Source organism: Cupressus sempervirens, chromosome 9 (genome assembly GCF_028749045.1).
Source record: "Cupressus sempervirens isolate cs-2001-9-10 chromosome 9, ASM2874904v1, whole genome shotgun sequence".
Classification (NCBI taxonomy): domain Eukaryota; kingdom Viridiplantae; phylum Streptophyta; class Pinopsida; order Cupressales; family Cupressaceae; genus Cupressus; species Cupressus sempervirens.
In genome coordinates this window covers 377787923-377814152 of record NC_143126.1, presented here as the reverse complement: position 1 = coordinate 377814152, position 26230 = coordinate 377787923, and the positions used below count along the sequence as shown (strand labels likewise).

Sequence of the window (26230 nt, the reverse complement as noted above, 5' to 3'; positions counted from 1 at the left end):
CTGAACTTAGTGATTTTGTTTGAGAGATAAATAAAGGTTTTGTCTTCAATCCTAAGAAATTAATTAATTATAGGAAGTAATAAATATTAACTTTTTATTGTGAGTATAATTAATCTGAGGAATGAAGTGGATATTTTTTACACCATGCATCATAAGTAAGAATAGGAGATTTTTAAGAGTACTGATATCTTAGATTGGCAGCAATTCAATTTATGAAGTCCCAATCATGGGACAAAACAATAACAAAAGTGATCACTTCACCCAGCATTCAAAATAAAGAACACAATTATTAGCATCCACATGTAAGGACACTCAATATATAACAGAGACTTTTCTGATGCTGAAAAGAATGGGATCTGAAGAAGATGAGAACATACTCAATCTAAGATAGAGACTCTGATCATGCAGAGAAGAATGCGGTGTGAAGAAGGAAAAATTTCTTGCTAGGAGTCAACAGGCAATTTTTATCATATTAAGGTAGTTATTTCTTAAGTGACAAGAGCAGATTCCAGAAGCCCCTTCGATCAAGGGCGACAATAAAAGGTGAGTACAAAAAAATCACTTAAAATTATCCACTAATTTTGTCCTTGAATTATTTTTCACTTTTTATAGATTTTAATTTCCTTATCCTTCAAGCCCAGTTCTTCCTTCATCACAGATTTTAATTTAAAGATGCCACTGGAATAGAATTTAGAGTTTCCTTGCTGGGATATGTTAAGCACCGTCCCTTTGCACTAACCCCAAAAGACTCTTCAGAAGACAGCATACTTTCTTATGACTTAGAATGCAAAATTCTTTTAAAGCAGTGTGAATCTATGGTGTCGAATAAAGTGAAATGCTATTATTCTGATTCATGAAAGTGAACTGTCTCTTTCAAATCAATGAATACATGATCTTTATTTGTATTTAAAAAAATTATTGAGTTGAATTTTTTTGCGTGAATATCTGTTCAAATATTGATTCTTCAATATATGGCACATGGATTAATAATAGCAATCAAATTATAAGAATTAAAAAATATGATCACAAATTCTCAATTTTTTTCTTCAAATAATTCCAATAGAAACTTAAAAGATTAATGTTTTACTGCAAGGATCTCATAACTTGTTATTGGGCAGTTACTGCTAAACAGATTTGTAAGGTGTGACTCTGAGAGCTTGGAGTGAGACATTAGTAGCTCTACTGCCTTTCAATAGAATTCCTGCAATTTATTTCCAAAACTACTTCAAGTTATTTTTATATTACTCACATGAAAAGAAAGCAGTGGAATGCATGGGAAATAAATTATATGTTTATGAATGTGATTGTTGAGGGGATTTGCTACACTAGAGACGACGGGCTCAAGAAGCAAACAGTCCAACGCTACCTCAATTACTAGCAATCTGGTGAGCAAGGAAGATCAATATGAAAAAAGGGAACAATGTCACTCTATACTTACTGGAAATACTAAATAACTGAGAAATACAAAATGATTAAAAACTATTCCAATTACAGACAAAGGATAGAAAAGCACCAGAAATCATACTAAAGATCTTCACACTCCATGTACCTGTTTGCCACCTACAAACATAGATACTAAAAATTTGTTGGGGTTGTACAGAGGTTTGCCCGTGTAATAAAAGCAAGCCCTGCTTAATAGAGGAAAACCCCTGTTACTTGGGATAAAAAAATTAAATGATAATGCGCAAATAGAAAGTGAATGCATTTAGAGATTTGATAAAACTAGGATTATAGTGTTGCCCCACTTTTTGTTCTCTAACCGATTAGCAAAAGTGAATACTTGTGTTTAAATGAAAAGAGTGAATTCTTGGTTTTGTTTGAGTCTAGGTCTAGGTCCTTTTAAGTTAGGCGAGTCTCTATCGGGCTTCCCCTCTTCTCCCTCTCCTCTTTCCTAGCCGGGTGGTTCTTCACTTTGTCAAGTGATCTTGCAGGTAGGTTAGTGCCTAGTTTGGTGGAGATTCATGTTACTCATTCAATGATCAACTACATGTTATATCCGTTTACGGCCTACCACTATTTGAAAAACTGGTGCTTGCGGAAATTCAGAAATTGTCTTCTCTTCGGTGGGTTGTCTACCCATGAAGATGATTTCCCGTGAAAGGCACTAGATGATGCACTCAAATCAAAAACATGCGAATAACAAGGCATCCCGCAACGTATCAATGTTCCCTTTGCGATTAAGACTTCGGAAAATGGTTCAAATTCGTCGTGGCTCTCATAATCATCCCCAACAGAAAACTCAGAACTGACTTCTCCTTGGCGGGTTTTCAACCCATGAAGTTGGTTTTCCAAAAAGGCAATTTAGAATGAAAAGGAACGATAAGTGGCCCTCGAGAAGGTCTTTGCACCTCATTTAGACATCTCCGATTTCAAGAGGGACAATTGTCTCAAGTTCGACTAAGAAAGGAAACGTTGGCGGAGAAACAAAAACTGTCTTCTCCTCGGCAAGTTTTCAACCCATGGAGACAGTTTCCTGAATTCCAAAGAAAATCAAGTTGATGATCAGGTTATATTCACAATTTGTGTTTAGAACATCTCAGAATGATAATAAAGAGAACCTAACCATTACAGAAAAGAGATAATGATCAGGATCTGACTCAGCGGACATTCTCCCACGAAGTACTCTAATGGTAACTTCCTGAAACTAAAACGGGAAAGTAAGTTATGGAGATATAGAAAGTTACCATTAAGCCCAACGAAACAATGAAAAGACCTCTATATACCTGTTAAGCCCTTGCATTTCAATGGGTATCTCCTTCAATTCATTCGTGTGGCGCGAATTCTAACGATCAATGAGTGAATCAAAACTCCCATATATATGGAAACATAAACGGTTGAACAAACTACCGCTCTTTCTTTGAATTGTTATTCTGTTAATGTGCATAACTTTTGAAAAAGCCAATAATTGTTGCATTTGCCATTCCTTTCACTTTCTAAATTCAAATCTTGCTCTCAAAGTCATGGCAACCAGGTTTGCGGGTTTTGACGGATTGACTAGTATCAAATCCCAATTGCAGAATTTCATAGACACCTCTCTTCGTTTCTACAACATGAAGGATTTTCAAAAGGGAGTGAAGTTTGAGCAGATTCACCCCATCACTAAGAAACTCTGAGGATGTGGGTTGGTCAAGGCAACTTGTTTTTCGGTTGCAGTTCAAGCCCCGGAGTTAATCTACGAATGTATACATCATTACAACCCGGAGACAAGGCAGATTGTGCTACCTGATGACACAGTGTTGATTTCAATCGACATGCAAACTGTGGTGAATTGCCTTCAAGTGTCGAAACAGAAAGAATTCTAAGACTTGACCTTCGGAGGAGTCGTTTCTGAGTTCTTCGCAAAGATGATCTAGAGGAAAGAAATCATGCAAACATGGTCCCAAAAACCACAAAGTGCTAAGAGTAAGGTTCCTAAGACCTTGTTTGGGACCAACTTCAAACCAGAGATTAGTGATATCCTGGTTCTCCTACATAGGTTGAAAGGTGAGGTAGAAGCTTTGAATTTCATTAAGCAATATTTCTTTTTAGTACAAATCATTTTCTCTGATACTCAATACATTGATTGGGCTCATGAGGTAAGCAAAATTCTGTCCAATGCTCTTTGTGCAGTAAAATTTTATAATATATTCTATATGTCCTCTTTCCTCATCTATATGAGGGCCTCATTGTAACTATGGCTAGGCCTTCCAAGAGTGGAGAATTTTCCTGATGATGTGAAATCTTATGAGTTTTATCTCTGCTTACAATTGCAAAATAGCTATGCAGAGTATGTGAAAGTAAATGATGCATTCACTATGAGGATTTGCAGGGAATTAGAGGGATGTCCAGAAAGGAGATTCAATCTTGACGCTATGGCAGCCATCAGCTAGTTTGGGAGTTATTTCATTCAATTCTCATCCTTTTCTTATTTGCATCTTGCATCTTTCAATGGTTTCCCTTTGAAGCTACCAAGGTATCCCAATGACATGCTCGTACTGATTGAGATTGTGCGGCAAGCCATTCAAGTGAACGTGTTGAGCAAGAGCTTGAAGAAGAAAGGATACGAATTCCCCATGAAGGTGGGGGCTTTTAGCTGTGACACTCACTCTGATGCCAAGAACATGTTGAAGGTGTTTGAGATGGAGTATAAGTTGGACATGTACAAAGTCCTGAGACCCATGTTCAATCCGAATGGGTATGCCAGAGATGTTCTACAAATAGGAAGTGTAATTAAGCATATCACCACCATTGAGGAATACTAGGCCGATTGCAAGGATGAGTTTGAGAGTCGAGATCAAGCCTTCAGCAGATTAACAATCGATCAGGTGAAAATGTACAAAGTCAACATTGATGTAGTAGTAGAGAATGATGGCTAGAACATGTAGCAACACTTACCCAACCAAGCTTAGAGGCACTCCAATAAGCTCAGAGCCTTATGAAGACAACAGGGAAGAGCTAGATATAATGATGACTTGAATCTACAAGAGGACCGAAAAAAGGGGCGAATGGACCACAGCTCGAAAAAGTCAGAGCAAAGGCACATCTGCTCAAGCTTCCCCAAAAGGTGCAATGGCCTCCTCTTCCTAGGGCGGTACATCAGGTGCAACCTTGACTATTACCTAAGGGCCAACACAGCCATCAGGTGGAGGTGATCAACCTCCCAACAAGAGCATTCCTCTTGCCAAAACTTGCCAAGACGGTTCTCTACCGATAATCGAAACTGCAAGAGAAGCTAAGAAGAAGAAGGCGAAGGAATTGAAAGATGGTGCAATCACAGTGGCTCTCTCACCCTAGAGCAATCTGATCCCATCTGTAAGTGTTGCACTACTCCTACCAAGTAGTCCTCAAGCCCAAGTGATAAATCTTGGAGATGGTGGATGCAGTGAAGGATTCAATGAAGCAACGAAGAAGGCTACAAAAGCAAAGAAAGGCCCTAAATCTTCAAAGCTCATTTCACAGGCCCCGAAGAATCCTTTCTCTTCAGCAACAAAGACATTGACCCCGGTTAAAAAAAGATATTTAGTATAGACACACTCGGGACTGTGTCCAAGGTGATCGGCACAGAATCATGTCTTAAGGACACCTTGGATAGAAAAAGGAAGAGAAATGAAGAGGAAGTTCCTAATAAAGAGACTTTGTCTCTGGCTTTCCACTTTGGATCAGCATTGAGTAAAATCAAGAAGCAGCAAACCCTATCAATTCTTAGACAAGATCCTGACACAGGGCATCTGACTACGGAGATCGCCAAGCCCAATAAAGAAGGGAAAATTGAAGATATGTCTGCGGATGATTTCGCCCTGCATTTTGTGGACCTCGGAGAGGTTAGGCATGACACCAAGGTTGACCTATGGAAGTCAACAAATGATGTGATAGAGGGACAACTTGACAGCCTTAAGTTATCAAAAGTCGGAATGAAGGCAAAGATTCATGAACTTAATGGCTTCATTGAGCAATTAGTCACCCCATTGGCAAGCATCTTTGAAATGTCAATCACCAGTAATCCTACTGCTACTGATGTTCAAGCTCTCATCTCCCAGCTACAAGAAGACAAGCACTTCGAGCAGATTCGTAGAGAATGGAGTGGGAAACTCAAGTTAGAAGGACTTGCAATTATAGAACAAGTAGGCAATGCAGTACTGAGGCTCAAAACAGAGAAGGATAATATCTCAGCCAATCGAGCTACCCTGGCAGCAGAGAAAGTCAAGAGTGAAGATTGCATTTCTTTACTAGCGATGATTATCCATATGAAGGCTAAGGAAGATGTGGAAGTAAAGATCCTACCTAGGGGAGATGAGCCTCTATTTGAATGGGTACAAAGCATGCAATTCAAGTCTAAAATGATCCTGGCGGCAGAGGAAGGATTGAAGGAGACAGAAGCTTAAGTGAAAAAGGATCAAGACAGAGACTATGAACTATTAAGAGGTCTGCATTCAAATTCCCAAGCTAGTGGACAAGGATAGGGGATCATCGGAGTGGCCGTCACGCAAAAGAACTTCTCCAATTATCTAGACGGCCTGACGGAGATATCTTTCGGCCACCAAAACAAAGTGTCTGAGCTCTAAAAACTTGGCGGATGTGTATACATGGCTATGGAGGAAATATAGGAGTGATAGAATGTTGTCAAGGATTTAGCCAGAGAGCATTCTAAGTGGCTCTTGAGATACACTAACATCCATGTTCATAAACATGAGGAATTGATTCCAATCATTGTCGTTGCCAAGGCCTGTAAAGCAAAGTCAGAAAAAGGAAAGAAGGTGAAGTGATTCATATCCCGCCCTTTCACATTTTGATGTAATAATTGTAACTAACAATTTGGCTCCTTGCCATTTGTAAATTTTGAGGAGATGCACCGATTTGAGTCCCATTTTGTAACGGTCATCTCGGAATCCTACATGTTCTAAATCAAAAGATTAATAAAAGGTCAGCTAATTCTTGGTGTGAAATACTTGATGTTGCAGAGACAATTTGAGGGTATTTTGTATCAATCATTTTCTGTTCCATTCGTTGCCATATTAGTTTTATGTTTTCTCTTTCCATCTGAATTGGATCAAGGAATGAACAAAGTTTTGTTCCCCTGTTTCAAAACTGCGAGCTGAAGATAATAGTATTGTTATTGGAAGTTCAATAGAAATCCCTTTCCATTCTTTCTTTCAAGTTAAGTCTTGTCCATTCTTAGCACTGTGATCTTTTTGATATCAGTGTCATTGTAGATAGTATACATTGTTGAATTGTTTAAACTTTCCGGGTTCATAAGATGTGTGAATCTATAAGCTTGACTAATTGTGAAATTCAAACTCTTGCCTAAGTTAGTTCCTATTTAGGTCTAACTTGGTTCACCTTTCCTGTTCTCGGGTTAAGGACATACCCCATTTTAGAGTTAGAGATAAAAACATAATTCACTACAAATTCCAAACACAAAAGGGAGCTGTACCTAAGAATTCAGAGTGAAGTTAGTTACTTAGTAACAACTTTCCAACCGTTGTAATCAGTTGTTCACAAACATTGGGCATCCAAAAAAAGTAAAAGGAAAGAACAATCTGTTTACCAATATATAGTAACATGGATGCAAAAGTCGGAGGACTCAAAAGGATTCAGGAGTCCATGAGTGAGCTGAGTTGACTCACCTCAGACTCGAAAGGACTCGCAAGTCCATGAGCAACCAAGTTGACTCACCATGGAATGGTGAGTGGAATCTAGGCAAGTCCGCAACTAGAACTCCTAAGTTTTTTCTCAAAACTCTCTCAAGTCCAATGTTAGGAATCTTCAGTCTTGCAAATGGACTATTTCTGCAGATTGAAAACACCCAATCAGCTCTAAAAATCAAATTTTCTTCTTATTTGTTATTTGTTAATTGTTACCGCTCAAAACAGGTCTGCTATTTGATATTGTTTGAGGCCTTAAAATTTGAGTAATATTAGGAGAGGAAAGACTATGATGCAGTCTTTGGTTTGTTGTTTTTCACAATTGGAAATATTGTTATATCTAATTTTGTATACATTTATAAACTTATGCTGCTGTTATACATTTTAAAGTTGGAAAATTATGAGTATGACTGATGAAATTTCACCTATTGAGTGTTTGGAGGTCATATAGCATGTGTGATGTTTCAATTATGGCTCCTAGTTCTCTAAATGCATTATTTTATTTTATTTTTTGTAAAATTACAATTTTCATTCTGTTATCAAGTTCTTTACTAAGTTTTTTGCTGAGTTTGAGTCTAAGTTCAATTTTTTGGGGTATCGAGTCTGAGGCAAGTTCAAATTTTCCAACTATGTGGCGCATAGTAGGGTCATAGACATTACCAAGCATGTTTACTGTCGATGGTGAGGAAAGGGTGAGTGGAGGTGCTGATCATCTAATACATAATGGTCACGATGGTCGCACTTCGAGCTGCCAGAGATAGACAGGGCTCCCGTCTACTAGCAAGATTCATTCCACAAATCGGGTGGATAGAGCAAAGGTCAAGTTTTTGCCTAAGGGATGAGCATATTAGTCCATCTATACTACAATCTCAAAAGCTATGTTCATCATGAGATCTACAATATCACTATCTACACACTATTGCAAGTATTGATGTTCAAGCACATCACATGCAAGAGGGATAGCCTTTCCCTGCCCAACGAACCTTGCATGCCTTAGGGTCATGCATACCCACTACAACAAAGTAAATTGAGATTCAATGGCTTGATGTTCTAGAGACTCGTCATCGATCGTCTAGGGATCAATAATGTCATCTAAAAGTTGTACCAGGGCATGGTTAGATAGATCACAAACAAACTAAAATTACCCAAGATGTTACATGATTGATCCCTTGTCAATTGCCACGACTATATCATCAAAACCTTTTATTGGCAACATTGCATGAGACTGTCCAACAAGCACAAACACAACTACAACAATCCCCACTTACATGAAGTTTTCCTAGGAGTGTTGCTCAACCTCAAGATCGATTGTGTCACAATGTATAAAAAGCACCAAAGAGCCTAGGGGAGAGAGTGATGATGATAACGTCCACCCCAGTTGAACATCAATGATGTTGATGTCACAAATCTATTTATGGACTGGAGGGTTGATACAGGGCTAGCTCCAATCTTTTCAACAAATGTACCTAAGGGAGACCCATGACACCTTGCTCCAATATGGAGGATCCCTTCCAATAGGGCCCACAATAGTGGCAAACAAAAGAGGATGAGAGGCCAAGACGATGACAGTGGGGATGCCTTCCCAATACCCATCTGAGTCATCTTTTTCAAGCCAACTTTAGAACCTCAAGAGTTCACTCCACTTGTGATCTCTCCATCACAACCATCGCCAATCAAGATGCCACCACCCATTCTGACAAAGACATTGGGGGTGTCAACCAATAGAGAATTCCCATTGAATACTAATTAGCAAACTGGTGATCCATATATAACTTCGGTTTTATTCATGATGTAGATGTTTCACTTGATGTAGTAGATATATGATCATGATGATGTAGATGTTGCTCTATTTGTGTATGCAAAGGGCATAGCAAACTGTCTTAGATTCATCAATCGAGCCCTCACAAATATCATACTTGATATCCAAGCTCAACGCCCAAATCGGATGTATATCAATCCTACCAATCAGCCAAGTGGCCCATAAAGAAATTCAAGCTTGCATCACATCTTAGGACAAGATGCAAGGGGACTTGATTAGAGCTTGTATTGTGGGAGGTGCAATTGGTTGCAATGACAAGGTGGCAGTTTAGGCAACCATGGAGCTTCATATTGTTGTCTAGGAGCAAGATTTAGTCATGAAGCGGACAAAGAGTGTCAAGCAAACATGTCACCCCCAATAGAGCCAAGTCAATGACCTTCAAAGGTAAGTTGACATTGTATGGAAAGGTACCACAAGAAACGTAGACCACTCCCAACTGTGTCAATTGATAGATAATCTGGGATGGGGCAACAAGACACCTTGAGGGTTGACCTAATGGCACAAACAAAGCACATGGCATTTTAGAGGGAGACTGCAGTAGAGAATGAGGGGAGAGTTGAGAGGACTCTGAGCTTGGAGCACTTCAATCACTCAATCTCACTCTAACACAATTAGAGAGCCACCATGCTCAGATAGAGATCCCCTAATGCCTAGAAGATCCAAGATCCATGCTACAAGAAAATCTTGATATTTAGTACAAGATTTCATGATGTAGAGATGTTTTTGATAGAGGCGTGATTGTATATTTAATGATGTACAACACTTTTTTAATGAATATAGCCATATAAAGTCAAACATATCTCTACATCACATTTTTTGTAGTGATGTGATACGTGTACATTGAAAATTACACATTGATGATTTTATAATGTATTATGGAGGATATAAGCATTTGACTTCATATTTGTTATAGATGTTTCTATGATGTATGCCTAGATTAGATGCTATCAATATTTAATTGTACAAATGTTATACCCATGCTTAATTAAATACAACGATGATATAATCTGATTTGATGATATAGACAGACACAATATGGTGTATGTTTCGTCTAAAACACTAGATGAATTAGACAATGCATAAGCATGTTAACTAGCCATTTATATCCGATAATGGACATAAAGATCATCCATATAAAGAAAACACATATATGCCTAAATTCTAACAAACAAAATTAGACATACACATGTACATCATAACAAAATGAAACAAAAGAATGTGTTGATAAAGGAATGTCATAAAATAATAAGCTTAACATTTAACATTCAAAAACATTAAGTATTATGCACATGAAAAATACGACGAATCTATGCATAATATCAACCTAAACATGGTATTTACAAGTACCTTTAGTAGTGTAGCATCCATCTCAGAGAGACTGTAAGACAAAAACCATAGATTGAGATGATTATGCAACAACCTACCCAACTAGGGCTAAATCCCCTTTTGATTAGGTGGAGCATTTAAATTTCTGAGTCTCATAAAAAACTAAGTTGCCTACTTTGAAAGTTTGAGAAAGAACATTTTCATTATATTGCTTACGTAATGATTTTTTATGAGCTTGAAGATGCCTGCATGCCTCTGAACAATGCTCATTAAGTAACTTGAGAAGATTAAGACTATTAGTGCAATAGGTATCATCGTCAATTAGCCCTCTAAGGGAAACTTGCAAAGAAGAGATCTCCAAATCTAGAGGCATGCTAGCATCAACATCATATACAAGGTTATAGGGCGTAATATTTGTATGAACACTTGTGCAATAGAGACCATCAATTGAGTATTGCCCATTTTAATGTGCTTATTGACCATCTTATGTAGAATCTATTCATTGGTCATGTTTAAAATTTCAACAATTATTGGATTGAGGAATATAAGGTGTAGAGAATCAATAATGAACGTGACATTTCTAAGAAATTGCTTCACCTCCTAATTCTTAAACAAGGTACCATTATCAAAAACAAGGGCAAAAGGCAATCTAAAACAAGAAATGATGTTATTTAGAAGAAAGCTACAAATTGCTTCAATCTTAATGGATCTCAACGAAGTAGCTCAACCAACTACATAAAGTAATTGATTGTCATTGTGATGAATGTATGACCTTATGAAGAACAGGGAGATATCTTTCCAATAAATTTGAGGCCCCAAGGTTAAAACAATTGACAAGTTTTAAGTTCTTGTGCAATAACTTGAATAATATAACTATAATGCTAACATTAAGGGCACGTCATAACAAAGGCAAAGGAATCTTGTTCCATAGTTTACCAATAGTATCCCATATGAATTAACTTGTGCACAAAAGATTTGTTACAAAAATTCTCTCCACCCAAGCCTGAATGAGCTTCTTAGAGGCCGAGGGGTATTTCAACCCCTCACCCTTAGTAAAGTAGCAAAAAAGAAGACAATTGTAAGATCTATGATAAAATACATCAGATAAGATTATGCAGTGAACCAAGAGTTTTCAAATCTAGACACATGTAGTCTTACTAGCCTCATCTTATGTGCACATGTAAGACTACCAAATTCAAGCTTGTTTAAGATGGAAAGAGAACGAAGAACTTGCACCACAAAATCATCTCTACTATATTAGGACGTACAAAGGAAGTTGTTCTTGTCATTGCATCCACATGATGATTTTCTCTCTTGGAAATGTTATCAATGGTATAGGAAGAAAAGTGAAAAAAAAGAGTCAAAGACAAAAATCTCAATACTGAGATAGCTTTGAATATTTAGCATGATATGCTCTCATGATCTGATTTACAATTAACTCAAATCACTGTGAATTCAAATGTATAAAATCTCAAAGGCAATCACAGTATGCAAGCCAACAATAAGGACTTTGTACTCAACAATGTTACTCATAAAATGGAATTCAAGTTGAAAGAAAAGACGAACTAGCTTTACTTCAAGTATCAAAACTACACCTGCTCAATAACAAATTTGACATTTCAATCCATCAAAATACATTTACTAAATACATTCTCAATTGATTATTAACAAACTCTCATGTAGGAATAAACCCAAAGAAGGAAATGATTTAGGTAAGGGAGTTTCAAAGCACTGATTAGCGAAAACTTGTCCATTGATTCTTAAGTCACAAGCTTCAAGTCCAAATCAAAAAGTGGCATTAACCACTTTGCTAATCTTCTAGAAAAAACAGCACTAGAAACAGAGGTTTGAAGAGATTATTCTCAACAATAACACAAATCTCTGCATGAAGGAGATAGTGCCTTAACTTTTAGTGTTGCCAAGATGAGAACAAGGAACTATTTTTCCATTGTGGATTATCTAGATTCATAATTAACAAGAATATGACAAATATAGTAAAGAACTCTTTCTTTACCCGCATTGTCATACCAAGCAAATAAGGTTGCCAAGGCATTAGAACATGCTGAGATATAAAGCAAAAAGGATCCATCTTGGATAACTAACATCAAAATAAAAGGATTAGCCAAATAGCTTTTAATAAAAACCAAAAGCTCCTTAACACTCATCATCCCATTTGAAGCGTACATCTTTATTCAACAAACACATAAATGGAAGGATGTGATGAACCGATTGAGATAGAAATCTACACAATGCCTAAGTCTTCCCTTGCAAAGTATGAAGTGGTTGGGTGTTCTTAGGTGGAGGCATTTTAACAATTGCATTTATTTTATTCATATCAACTTCAATACCAACACGATAAACCCCCAAAAGCTTAAGGGCATCTATGCCAAAGAAACATTTAAGAGGGTTTAATCTCATCTTGAGAGTTAAAAGTGTTTTGAAGATAAGATGATGATTGTTGACATGATTTTGACAGAGTGCAAACTTTGCCAAGATATCATCAACATAATCCTCTAAAATATTATGCATGAAATAGTGAAAGATAAGAGTGATCACAAGTTGATAGGTTATACCAACTTTCTTAAACCTGAATGGCATGACCATACAACAAAAAGTACCCCATGGAATTGTAAAGGCCATCTTACATTGATCTTTCAATTTAACATGGTTTGGTTGTGACCTGAGAAGTTGTCCCTAAAGGAGAGTAAGGCATGGTCAAGAATTGAATCAACAATCACGTCAATGTTAAGCAATGGTAAATCGTCTTTAAGAGAAGCCTTATTAAGATCACAAGAAACACATGCATCGAGCTTACCAATAGGACCAATATTTGATATCCAAGTTCAATAGTCAATTAGACAAATAAAACTAGCTTTTAAAAGCTTCTCTATCTCAGTCTTGACTAACAAAGCAACCTTAGGATTCATCTTTCGGATTTTTTGATTAACAAGCATGGCATTAACACATAGAACAATATTATGAACCACCGTACACTCATCAATATCAAGCATGTCCTCATAGGACGAAGCGAAAATGTTGAGATAATAAATGTAGATCAGAAAAAGACTTTGCTACCTCTTAAAAGAAACTTCCGAATCTTGATAATCTTTTCAAAAGATTTAGCATTTGTGATAACACCGGTAGTATCCACTTTAAGAAGAGTACTACAGTCTTTATGATGAGGTATAAATTTATTTTCACCATCGCGAGACAAAGTTGCCTCCTTATCAGCACTCCTAACTAATTTTCCACAATATGTTGGACTTCCCAAACAATATGGGGATTGATATTATGACGATAAAAAGGTAGAACCAAATAAACACCCAAGAATTCTTCAAGAGCATCCCCCAAGGAGAAACCATCTCCTAAGCTCCTATTCGTAATGTTTCTTCTGAGTGAGGGAATTGAGAAGACGGCATGTGCTAGTGTCTAAGGGACTAGAAAGAAAGGTGGAGACAACAAGATGGATGCAAGAAGGACAAGATAGGCAAAACATCCTTCAACCCACAACAATTAGTGTCTTCCTCTATGCTGCAAACTCATGCCTTACCACTCACAAGGATTCTAACTTGTTCCTTAGCAACCTTGAATCCCTACAAGAATCTATATGATGGTTAATCATGTTATACAAAAAATTGGGACCTTTCATGACCCCCCTTTAATGCACAACACAACCTTACCAAATAGTTTTTTGTTGCGATTAATAGAATTAATATTAAGCTTTCTATTATGGGCAAGAAGTTTTAAAAGGAAATCCAAGTACCTTCAACAGCAACAAAAAAATCTTTCACATATGGGATGTTGTACCTAAGGTTGACATATTGGTTTTTAAAATACCAATCAAGATTCAAAACAAGTGAGTTATAAATCATGACAAAAAGATCCAAAAGGTAAGAACAACTATACCACTAAAGTTGCTGCCCTAGAAAATGACATGAAGCTCATCAAGACAACCTTAATTAGATCATTGAGGTCAGTAAAAGCACAATAGAAAACAATACTATGGGGTCGAAGTAATATACTGCAAAATTTGGTCAAAGACTATTGGATTCCTACTACTTATATGAATGATAAGGGGAAAACAACCAATCCAAGTTCAAGAACAACAAGCAACAAGAAGAAAACTCATGCAAATGACAAGATAAAGTTACAAGAATTTGTAGTTCTACATGAAATCATTCCTAAAGAAGAATTGGAGTCTACAAAAGACCTAAATATACTTTAATCTTGTGTATTTGTGTTTTGCCTTCTTTGTTCTGTTTTTTGATTTGCTGTTGCAGTTTCTTATGTATTTGCATTTTGCCTTCTCTTTGTTCTCTTTTTTTGATTTGTTGTTGCAGTCTCTTGTGTATTTGTGTTTTGTCTTCTCTTTGTTCTTTTTTTATTTGTTGTTGCAGCTATGTTGTCATTCTATTGTAGATTGACTTATGTTTAGTTGATGTTTTGCTGGTTGTATCAAAGTCTTAAGTCCCTTCAAAACCTACTTTACACCTTGATAAAAACAATGTCAATAATTAGAGCTCCAACCAAAAACGCATCCATCATAAGCCCTTTCAAATCCTTGTCCATCTTCTTTAATAAAAATATCTTCTATTTAAACCTATGATTCAAAGAAAATTATGGTAGTCAAGAGACCTTTGAAAGACTTCCAAATGGATAAAGAAAATTTAAAAAGGCTTTAGAAAAAACAGTGAGGTCTAAAAGGAACTGTATAAGGATTTAGAACAATGAGTGAAGAACCAATGTTCCTTACAAAACATAATTCTGAAGGCTTCTGCAAGGAACTAAATGTTGGAGTATGATATGGGAACTTAAGGTTCCACAAAAATATAGAATTTCAATCCACATTCCTTATGACCAAATATGAGTAAAAATCAAACATGTATGGGACAATCAAAATGCTCTAAAAAAGGTGTTGCCCATATCTTCCACATTGTTTGAGCAATACTGTAGGTAAAAGTTTGTATTTTAGCAAGTTATATGTCGTAAAATTACTTATTTACACATAACTTAATCTTAATCACACAAACATGCCCCACTTGAGAGAACATTTGAAGGCCCTGCAGCATTTTTCAAAGCGAAAAAGAAATGAATTATAGAAAACTAAGCTCATGAACTTTTCATCGTTTTCCCTTTTTTTAAATGGGCTTACTGGAGATAGTGAAACAATTCAACTACCTTGGTCATTATTTCCATAACAAGCTTAGTTGGGCAATATACAAGACAACGTGTATGTGAAGGATGCAAGACATTATACTCACTCCAGAAAAGATGCAGCAATGCAAAAAATGTGGGATTGGAAAACTACAAAAATCATATTTCAGTTTTTTCCATGCAAAAGGCACTTGATACAAGTAAAGTTTAAGATGCCAATACAATGGATTTAAGAATGGAGAAAAATAAGTAGAACACAAAAGCATTTAGTCACAAGTGATCTTATATTAAAAGATTGGTTCCATATGAGGTACAATTTATAACCAAAAAGCATATTTCCGTTAGAGGTACAGCACGTTTGCAATTTCAAGTGCCCCTTTTGGCTACTGTTTTTAGAATAATAGTCTACAAGAAAAAGTAATGGATCAAGTTTCAGCAAAATACTTGAGTAGTTTCAATAATTTAATTTGTATGCAATTTATTAGTCATCATTCTTGTTGCTACAAAAAAATTAAATCAGTCATAGCAACTAGAACAGTTTGTACATAAAGTCAGTAAAGATGCTGCAGAATGCCAATCGATTACAGCATCAAGCTTCTGTTCAGAAAGTATACCGATCATCCTCAGTTTTCCAATTAAGGCTAACCAAACTTATGCTTAATCTTTTATGCCTTGACTTTCGTAGTCATGTTATAATAAAGCATTGCTTTTAACTTTAATTTGTTTATTTTTATGGAATTTTGTAATGTCCCCTTTTTGGGACATTAAAAAATTTAAAGACAATCATAAAATATTAAAATTGACTTTGAGAGCATGGATTAAAATTATAAAAGGTCAATTTAATATTATAAAGTGGGCTAAAATGGCAAGGGGAGATATGATGAAAAGCCATGAAGGGAGTCAAAGAATCACAGCTTTGTGCATTTAAAGGAGAGAGACTCATTCGTACATGAATGCTTGGTTTATGATTCAGATTTCAATTTCTCACTTGCGAGAGTTATTCGGAAAGCTTCAGTTTTTATCCAACATAAGGAAGTAGCTCCTCGTGCCAATAGACAATGGACACAAACCCATTCTCCGTGGAGACGTCACATCAAGTGTCTCGCATGTACTTACAGGTTCTTTTCTTAGTATTCCAATCTGGCTGTAAAACTATGTTTAATATTGGATTTTGAATGCTAGCTATTGTATTGCTGAGGTATAATACAGTAACGTATTTTAAGGTTCTTTGAGAGAATTTACTGGTTTTACATTGTTGGATTGTAATGCATTTTCATATGTTTGAGTTCTGAATATTATTTTTAGAGAGAACTAGGTAAATATCTATTGGGGATATTTCAATGGTATCAGAGCTACAAAATCCTGCCACCCTATGGAGTATATATATCAAGTGGCCTTAAGAAATAATTATATTAAAATAACAGCGATTGCATTTGAGATCAAATTTTATTCATTCCCACCGCTAAGAATAGTTGAATATAGGAAGGCCTCTCTGTGCACTTGGTTGAAGTTCGTTCAACTTGTCATTTGACAAAAATAACAAAGGTTTAAGATTTGCGGGAATTATGTTTGCCATGGAGGAGAATACAAAAATAATGAGAACTTAGACGAAGTATCTAATCTATTTATGAACAAAGAAAAAAAAATTCTCTTGGGTTCGAGTTATACGAAATGGCATTCTGTTTTCGTGAATTTTAAAAAACTAGTGGAGAGTGTCGTAAACACTGAAGACTAAGGTGTCGAAGTGGCAAATATTATAAAGGCATTTGTAATGTTTTATCAAGATGTGGCAGCTTACTAAATTTGGTGATAAATAAAATCATTGTCTAGAGAACGTGAATGGCCACTAGAAATCTGACAGGACCCCAAATTTTCATACCATGGCTCTATAAGGCGAATATCAAAATTTAGATGTTGGACTGAGAAGTTTTTGGGAAGAACCTTAGGCAAACATTTGATAGGGCCTGTTAAATTTAATTTTTTTATGTCCGATGAGCTATAACTTACAGCTGCAGAGTTCCCTCCTATATTTGCGAGTTGTGAGAAGTGGGTCGGACATGAATCAAAACTCTTTAACAGTAGATATTGCAGCTCCATTGTGTATTGCTTTTTGTTGGGCACAAGGTGGGCAAAGGGTAAGGAGTCAAACAATTCTGGCAACGGGTTGAGCGGCTACCATCCATATGGTGTTTGCATTACAGACGTCTCCAAGTTTTGTTACCATTCACACCTAGAAAGGATGCGTTCAAGTGTGGAAGAAAAATAAATAATGACAATCAGAAGGTTGAGAAGATTCTAGTGCCAAGCACTACTTGTAATGGTTTCCCAACTCTTGGCAATGTAGCATGATCTGTTGCACCTTTTCAATGGGAGCATTCCAAATTGGTTCATGATTTGCTCGAAATTGATGCAACAATCCATCAAAGATACAACGTGTTTGTCATTACCTGAGATAATTCTTGGCCAAGACGTTACTAAAAGACGTCGATTCAGCTTGGGCATGATAGATAGATTTGACGTGTATCGATCGCAAAAAAATTTAATGATAAAACATAGTGGTGCTCGATTAGCAGTATTCTTAATTTTAGAGAGCATGCTATTTAATAGGTTGTTGGATACAGAGGTTGGATTGGATTTATTGTGTATTTGAAGACATTGACAAAATCTATAGATAGCAACAAATAATTCATGTATATGGAGTCAAAATTTGGAAGGAGTAAAGCTGAAATATGGTAGATGGACATCGAATTACAAAAAAGTATTTTCTTTTTCTATTACGTGCCACGGTGATTATCCAACTTGAATCGGAGGGACCTAAGAAAGCCAATAGTATTGTTGGTTTTTATTCAGCGGCAAACATCCTCTAGAAGAAGACACGAGACCTTGTGCGGCGGCAGGCATACTTGGAAAAGATGAGAAACTCGCCATTCTGATACTATCTGACCTCGGATGTAACTAGGGGAAAAGGACAAAGTGGGTTGTATACAATAGCACTCCATTCAACACCGTCAAACACAACCAATGTTAAGTCACATATGCAGATGAAGGTATTTCATGCAATTGTGGCTGGAGACAAAGTTGATCGTTTGTAAGGCACAATAAAATAGCATTTCTCAAAGGCTTGATTTACGAGAGCTGAGCCGTGTATGATTCTTGAAGCCATTTTCTGGTGTCAGGTACTAACAACTTTGGAACCGTCGAGTGTAATTCTGGAGAATGATTCAACTTGCCATTAAAGCGATGCTTGACTTCTTTCAGACAAAGTATACAAAGTTTAAAACAGAGTTGTCATCTCTCTAGACAAAAATCAGCTTTGTGGTTGGAGGGTTTAAGTAGCATGTGTTCCCTTTATCGTGAGGCTATTCTTTAATTTCAAAGCAGGCATCACCAATTGATATTCATGTCATGCTATGAATTAGTTTCGAGGGCCCAATTGCAATTGCAAGAGTACTACAGTAATTGAATAGGTCAAAATTCATTGTTTGTAATTCTATGGTATCCAGTTATTTTCCAAAAGTGCTTCCTTACTATTAATTGCATTGGTCACCAGTTGAGTCTCAAAGAACGTTGGTAAACAATTAAAAATCTTGTGACTATCATCACTGCAATTGAGTGTATGTTGTAAGATGGAAATTTAAAGCCTCCACACTCTCATGAATTGTTTATCAAAATTCCTAGCATTTCGAGTTGGAAAGTTAGCTGAAAAGTGGGTAGATAAATAAACAGGCATAACATATTACATTAACATTTTACACTTGTGAGAGGGCCTGACTCAGTCCAATTCAGTTTAAACAATGGAAAATCTGAAACACCCAATATTTTCAAAGGGTTTTAACGACACATTTAATGGTGAACAGCTAAGAAACTTGTAAAGAGAGAAACAGGTGGGTCGGCTATACGTACTTGGGTTGCAATTAGAACAAATGGAATCTTCAAATGATGTTCTCTCCAAATTGGAAGAGATAGAAGCCTATTTGACCAATGTCAAGCAAGCGGATTGTAGACTCTTAAATTGGGCCTTACAACCCTCAATGATGACCTTGGTCCAACCCATGTTTATGGAGCATCCAGATAAACAGGTTAACCTTGTGGTTGCTTCTTGTCTCAATGAGATTATGCAAATAACATCTCCTACAACAGCTTCCAATGATGTGGTGTTGGAGAAAGTTTTGCAGTTGATAGTGAAGAACTTGAAGGGTTTACAGGTTAAAGGAACCCCTATGAGGCAGGAACAAATTTGCTTGACCAATGAGACCACTAGCACACCCGATCCAGTTTGTGGAAACCATAATGACAAAGAGGAGGCTAAAAAAATTCAGACCAGTATAGGGGAAAATGTAGATAAGATGATTCCAGCTATGGGTAAGGAACATACAAGTTTCTGCATTGGTGATTTGGAGGTTAGCCTTGACAAACATGCTAATAAGGATGGTTGTACTCGAAGTAACAGCATGTTAGAGTCTTTGTATGATGAAACATATGTTTCGTATACGCATAATATTAACTTCAATAAATAATCCAAGATGACGCCACAAGACGATGAGTTGTATCAACATGATAATAATGAGATGCATGCATTGAAGAACCAGCTGAAAGTTAGTAAAGACATGGTTGTGGCATCTTTAGTACATTATGACAGCACTCACAAGTTGGTTGAGGGTCTTTACAAGAAGGCTCAAAGGGAAGTGGAAGGAGATTGGCTTGTTGCTGATTTACAGGTAGTGAAAATAGCTCTTGAAACTATAAAATCAAATTATTTATGTTTGCTTTCCGACAAGGATTATATTCTTAAAGTTGTTGAAATATATGTTGAACAGTCTAATAAAGGAAGGAATGAGATTATGAAGCTCAATAGGGAGCTTAAGTATACTCATGAGGCATTGGATGATACTCAAATTTCTCTTCAGTAAGCAGAAAATCAGGTTAGGATCACAAATCATTTTCGGGAGCATGAGGGCAAAGAGAGGCAGGAGTTTTTCCAAGAAGTAATTAATGAACTTGATAACATTTAGCATATTTATGACTTGGACAGTTGTCCCAAAAGACCAAGTACCAAATTTTCAGATCACATTCAACTTATAGACAACTCCATGTTTGAAGTGGATGATGATTGCACTTTCAATAATCCCCTTTTTGAGATAAATGAGGGCACTCTTTTTTATTGCTATGAAGAGGATGATCTTGACTTAAAAATATTGGATCCAATTATAGTTCCTAGCAAGGAATTGACTACATTCGCTCGTCCTTTGAGCAGTCCAAATTCGGTTCCCGATTTCAACCCATACAGAAGTTGGATGGATTTCATACATCAGCCATTGAATAGATCTTGGTGTAGCATTGATGAGAGTAACGTTTCCATCATGGGAGTGGTTTTTCAGCTTCATTCTTACTCATAACATCTATGCACTTGGGGGTTCTCCAAATTGATGACGACAGTAATGGTATTTGATGTGCCCATGATGTTATTTTCAGCTTTTGAGCAGCTTGTTTTTTACATTAAGTTTTAGGGTCGGGTCGTCACCATCTACTAGGTTATACATAGCTCCTTGATACATTTCTACCTCATCATATCAGCTAGTCATGACAAAAGGGTTTGGGATCCAAGTGTTGACTGTATGTATCTATGGCTTGTTGATGATTTTGTTGTAGTTCTACTTAGTTTGAGACTGGATGTGGTGATAATCAGAGTTGTACAGCCTACAGATGTAGTGATATTTCTTAGATTAATATGGGATCCAGGGATCTAGTTGATGGATGGGTTACATTTGGACACCTTGCTTCGCAGTGTGGCAAGATTTATTTTCAAACTGGGCTACAAAGCTACCTACAGATTCATATGGGATCCTAGTAATGATTGCTTGAGGACAAGCAATTTCGAACAGGGAAGATTTGTAATGTCCCCTTTTTGGGACATTAGAAAATTTAAAGACATTCACAAAATATTAAAATTGACTTTGAGAGCATGGACTAAAATTATAAAAGGTCAATTTAGTATTATAAAGTGAGCTACAATGGCAAGGGGAGATAGGATAAAAAGCCAAGAAGGGAGTCGAAGAGTCACAACTTTGTGGTTTAAAAGGAGAGAGACTCATTCATTCGTAGATGGTTTATGATTCAGATTTCAGTTTCTCTTTTGCGAGAGTTATTTAGAAAGCTTTAGCTTTCATCCAACATGAAGACGTAGCCCCTTGTGCCGATAGACAGTGGATGCAAGCCCATTGTTCATGGAGACGTCACATCAGGTGTCTCGCATGTGCTTACACATTCTTTTCTTAGTATTCCAATCTGGCTGTAAAACTATGTTTAAGATTGGATTTTGAATGCTTGTTATGTATTGTTGAGGTATAATACAGTAACATATTTTAAGGTTCTTTATGAGAATTTACTGGTTTTACATTGTTGGATTGTAACGCATTTTCATATGTTTAAGTTCTAAATATTATTTTGAGAGAGAACTGGCTAAATATCCATTGGGGATATTTCAAATTTAGAGAATCTTGTTTTTATATTATCAACCATTAACTGAAACAAATTTCAACTTTCCAATGTCTTCCAATGCAATCATCATAATGAGACATAGCCACAATGGCTTTTGTAATTTACTAATAGGTTACAGCCACTTATACTATTGTATTTGCTTATAAAATGCACATCTTTTAACATGCTTCATCTCTTGTAACCTTCTTTCCTCTAGAAGATTCTTTGTACATTCCTTGGAACCCATGTGTACAGAATATTGAAAAAGCTATTAATTGTGCATGCTAATGTCATTCTCATTAAATGAGTATTTATATTTTTTTATTGTAGTTCTTATCAGAACATGCATGAGATCAGAGTGGTCACAAAAATGTAGTTCCAATTTCCATGAATAGGTGTTGCTTATATCAGTTGATATAAAAAAGATATATGACATCAGTAAATGTAGTTGCACAATGAAATCAGGCATGGAAGAAAAAGCATTTTCCGATATATAAGAAAGATGTATATAACATCAATACCAAGCCACTATGATTGTAGTGCCTCTCCCATTTGATTTTTGTAAGTCATCCTAATGGATGCAACCTTGTTGATCTTTCGTTGTGAAGAGATCGTGATTGGGACCATGAGTGGTCTACACCCTTGAAGTGATTGGATTTATGTTACTGTTTCAGTTGCTTTGATTACGCTTGTGGCTGATTTATGAGATTATGATGTAATATATGGTTCAATGAGGTTTGTGTCAGTGGTTACCAAGATCAATGTGGTATCATGATGTTGTTCCATGATTACCCAAAGATGTGTGCAGAGATTGCAATGTGTACTATTATCCTACTACACTAGACTCGGTTCCTGTAGTAATGGTTAGTCATGTTTATTACTGTGTTCGCTTATCTGCTTTGAGTGCCTTTTTATGTTGTGTAATCAACCTTTATTAAATGCTTAAATAATTAAAAATGGACTGTCCATGTTGGATTCATTGGTTATGTGTTGCGGATTTTTACCTTGTTATATTTTGATCCGAGAGATATTTGTTACTCATGTTATGTTTTACATTTGAGATGACCTAAGAGTCAGATGTTATACTTTGATTTCAATATCATAGATGTTAGACTACTATGTCGTTTAGTTGATCATATTGCATGATGATGCCATTTTGAGATGACAGTTTGTTTTATGATGATATCTGGTTATCCGGTATTTGGACATATCTCTAATTATGTTATGTGATGGATTCAATGCTATGGTTATTTACTTCATTCTTGCTACATTATGCTATATGTGAACGTGAGTGATGTAAATAGATTATTTTAGTATAATTGAATAAATGGTTAAATTAGGTTGTTTAATGCATTTATTGCTTCAGCTATGTTGTTATATGCAATTGCACTTGATCGTGTTGTTTAGTGTGCAGGATTTATATCCCTAGCAATGGCACATAGAGTTAGTGATTCAGCTGTTCATATTTACCAATGTCATTCCTGTATGGTCAACGTATCTTACTTAATTGTTTAATTAAACCTTCCAATGATTTGATAAATCTGAACTCATTTGCATTATGTGATTAGACCAATAAGTTTTGTTTGTGCATTTAGAGTTACGCATTATCGCGAAAGTTGTAAAGGAAAATTTCTCTAATTTTGGGTTTTCAGACTTCAAATTTTATTGAATTTAATTTCTGGCAGCTTTGCCATAGATAAATTCTTATTACTAAGAATAGCCTATTTTTGTTTGGGTCTATTCGGGGTTTCACTAGGTTGGTTGGTTATTTGCCCTAATTGATTATTCACTCGAAAAGTGAATAAGTATTGAAAAAGGAATTTAATTCCTCACTTCTCACTTTTGAATTAAAAAGTTTGAAAGTAAAACCCAAAAAAAATCTCTTCATGAGGAATTATTGTTTTGTTCGTTGTGGGCACTACAGGCGTGGGATTGTCGCAATATCGGACTTGTTGGATCCAACTCAAAGAGACCTTGGATTGCCACGATTTTCTACTACTTCTACGGGACTTTTATTTTATCGTTCAAATTCTCGTTTTGCCCTTTTGGCTGAGGTAGGGCTCTCCCGTTTTATTGTTTTGGCTTCGTTTCTATTTCCACTTTCGGTAGTCGTTTGTTAGGAGGCTAAGAACTAGTGTTCTCTTCCGTTTTTGTATGTTAGCTCTACCTGGTTGAGCAAGTATGAGCATTTCCCTATTTTTCAAGATGGGGGTTGGGTTTTGCAGTGATATGCAAGTCGTTTTTGCATACGAACTCCAAACCCAAATTTTATTTGATTTTCGTGGATTTTGTGCCCTAAGACCAAATGAGTTTTAATTTTGAAGTTTTTGCGTTTTGAGGTTTTTCACCTCAATTTGTGTGCCTCCCACATTTCTCGAGTTTTCTTGACATGATGTTGGTCATGGACTTGGATTATCCATAGGATGTCAGTCAGCCCATTGTTGCACTTTTATGTTTGCATTGGGATGTGTGTCGCATCCGTACTCCTTACTTTGTGTTCGATTGAGTGATTTTATACCTGGTGTTTTTGTTTCGTGGACACTAGGATTCGTGTAGAATCCATACTCTCGGATTGAGGTCGATTGAGTGAGTTCATGATGTTTAGTCTTGTTGCATCATTGGGATTTGTGTAGAATCCATACTCCCAAATTGAAGCCAATTGAGTGAGTCTATGATGTTTGGTTTTATTGTTCTTTGGGATTCGTGTACAATCTGTCCTCCCAAGCTTGTTTTCGATTGAGTGATATTTTGCTTGTGTTCTCATCCAATCCTTGTGTTATGATCTCGTGATGGTGGTGCACCACACACGAGCATGTACGCGTGCATTTGTCGGGTGACTTGCAAGAACTAATCTTTTGTGGTACTTCTGGGAGTTATGATCATTTGGGGTTGGGTTGGGAATATGCACACCTACAGGCACTCATCATTGGATGAGCATGGGTAGGGTAGGGCAGTATATGGAGGGGGCTTCTATCTCGCAACCTGGTGACTATTCCCCGTTGGTTGGCAGAGGAAGTTTTAAGTAAGTGATAACTAAATAAAACACTAGGTGGTAATAAAATTTACAATAATAAAATGTTAGTGTGAGAGCCCTCTATTGGAGAGTTGAGTTGCACGATCCGAGCTTGGGCTATTGGATGTCAACTCCTACTTAGTAGCCCATTGAGTATCTGACCAGGACCTCTAATTTATGCATTGTCTCTGATCTTGGTTTCAGTTATCATTACTGTCTAGCGTGAGTGTTAGCCATGGATGTTTGCTTTATGTGCGTTTGTGGTTGGATCATTACCTCCATCAACATGGCGAGAGTCGGCCTATGAATTCCACGTGGTTGAGAGGCATAGCTACCTTCACCACTGTTGGGGACGAGTGTACAAAGACAATCTATTATCCTAGTGCAACCGTTGCTGGATGTTTTCACTTGGTACTTCGAGTTTTGGAATATGCGTTCTTGTGATTTATGCTTTCATTGGAATGCTTGTATATCATGTTTAGATGATGTTAGTATATTGACGCATTTCCTTATTATGATGTTTAGCATATGATAGATGATGTTATCTGCTTAGTTGGAGTATCTGTTGCTTTTGGTTTAGCATGTTATATTTCCTATTCTTATGATATTATTACACTTTCGTAGTGACGTCCCTATAAGACAGCTCTAACTATCTAATTGACAGTTTGGGATGTTACACGCAAGGGATGGCTAGGGCCTTCGAGGTCTCATGATGCTATTATGGTTGGGAGGAACCGCGCACTTAGTTTGTTATTTTAGTATATTGCTATGTTACTTTTGTACACTACGATGTTGCTTTCAATTATTTCCTTTCACTGTGATGTTAGATGGTTAGACAATGTTTCTGTCTTGTAGTTATTGTTCGAGTGTCTATGCCTCGACCGTGGATCTGATACTCCCCGGTGTGGAGATTCTAATTTCTTGTTTTATCCATTTTTTTGTCCTTTGGGCATTTCTTGTTGTCCCTGGGTGACCATGCATCAGCATTGGATGATACTTTAAAGTATCGCATGCCCAAAGGAGAATTATCGTGCGATCCCTGAGTGTATCACACGCCTTACGGAGAAATGTCATGCAATACTAGAAAGTATCGCACTCCCATTGAAGAAAGGTTGTATGATACTTATGAAGTATCGCACTCCTTCATTAGAAAGCTCGTACAATACTGGAAAGTATCGCACAGTGCTGATTTAAAGTATCACTTGGGTCTTGGAAAAACCTGTCTAGGTGGACAGTGGGCACTTTTCGGTTTGATTGGAAGTTTTTCGAAGGTTTTCTGGGTACCCTTTATAGTGTTCTTGCATACCTTGGAATCGCATT

At 36.6% G+C, this 26230-nt stretch overlaps 1 protein-coding gene across 1 annotated transcript in view; it reads right to left on the bottom strand.

Annotated features, from left to right (window-relative positions):
• The window catches only part of LOC149538851 (transcription factor E2FA-like), a 96369-nt gene that overhangs the window by 49539 nt on the left and 20600 nt on the right, over positions 1-26230 (bottom strand). The gene's annotated exons all lie outside the window — the stretch shown is intronic.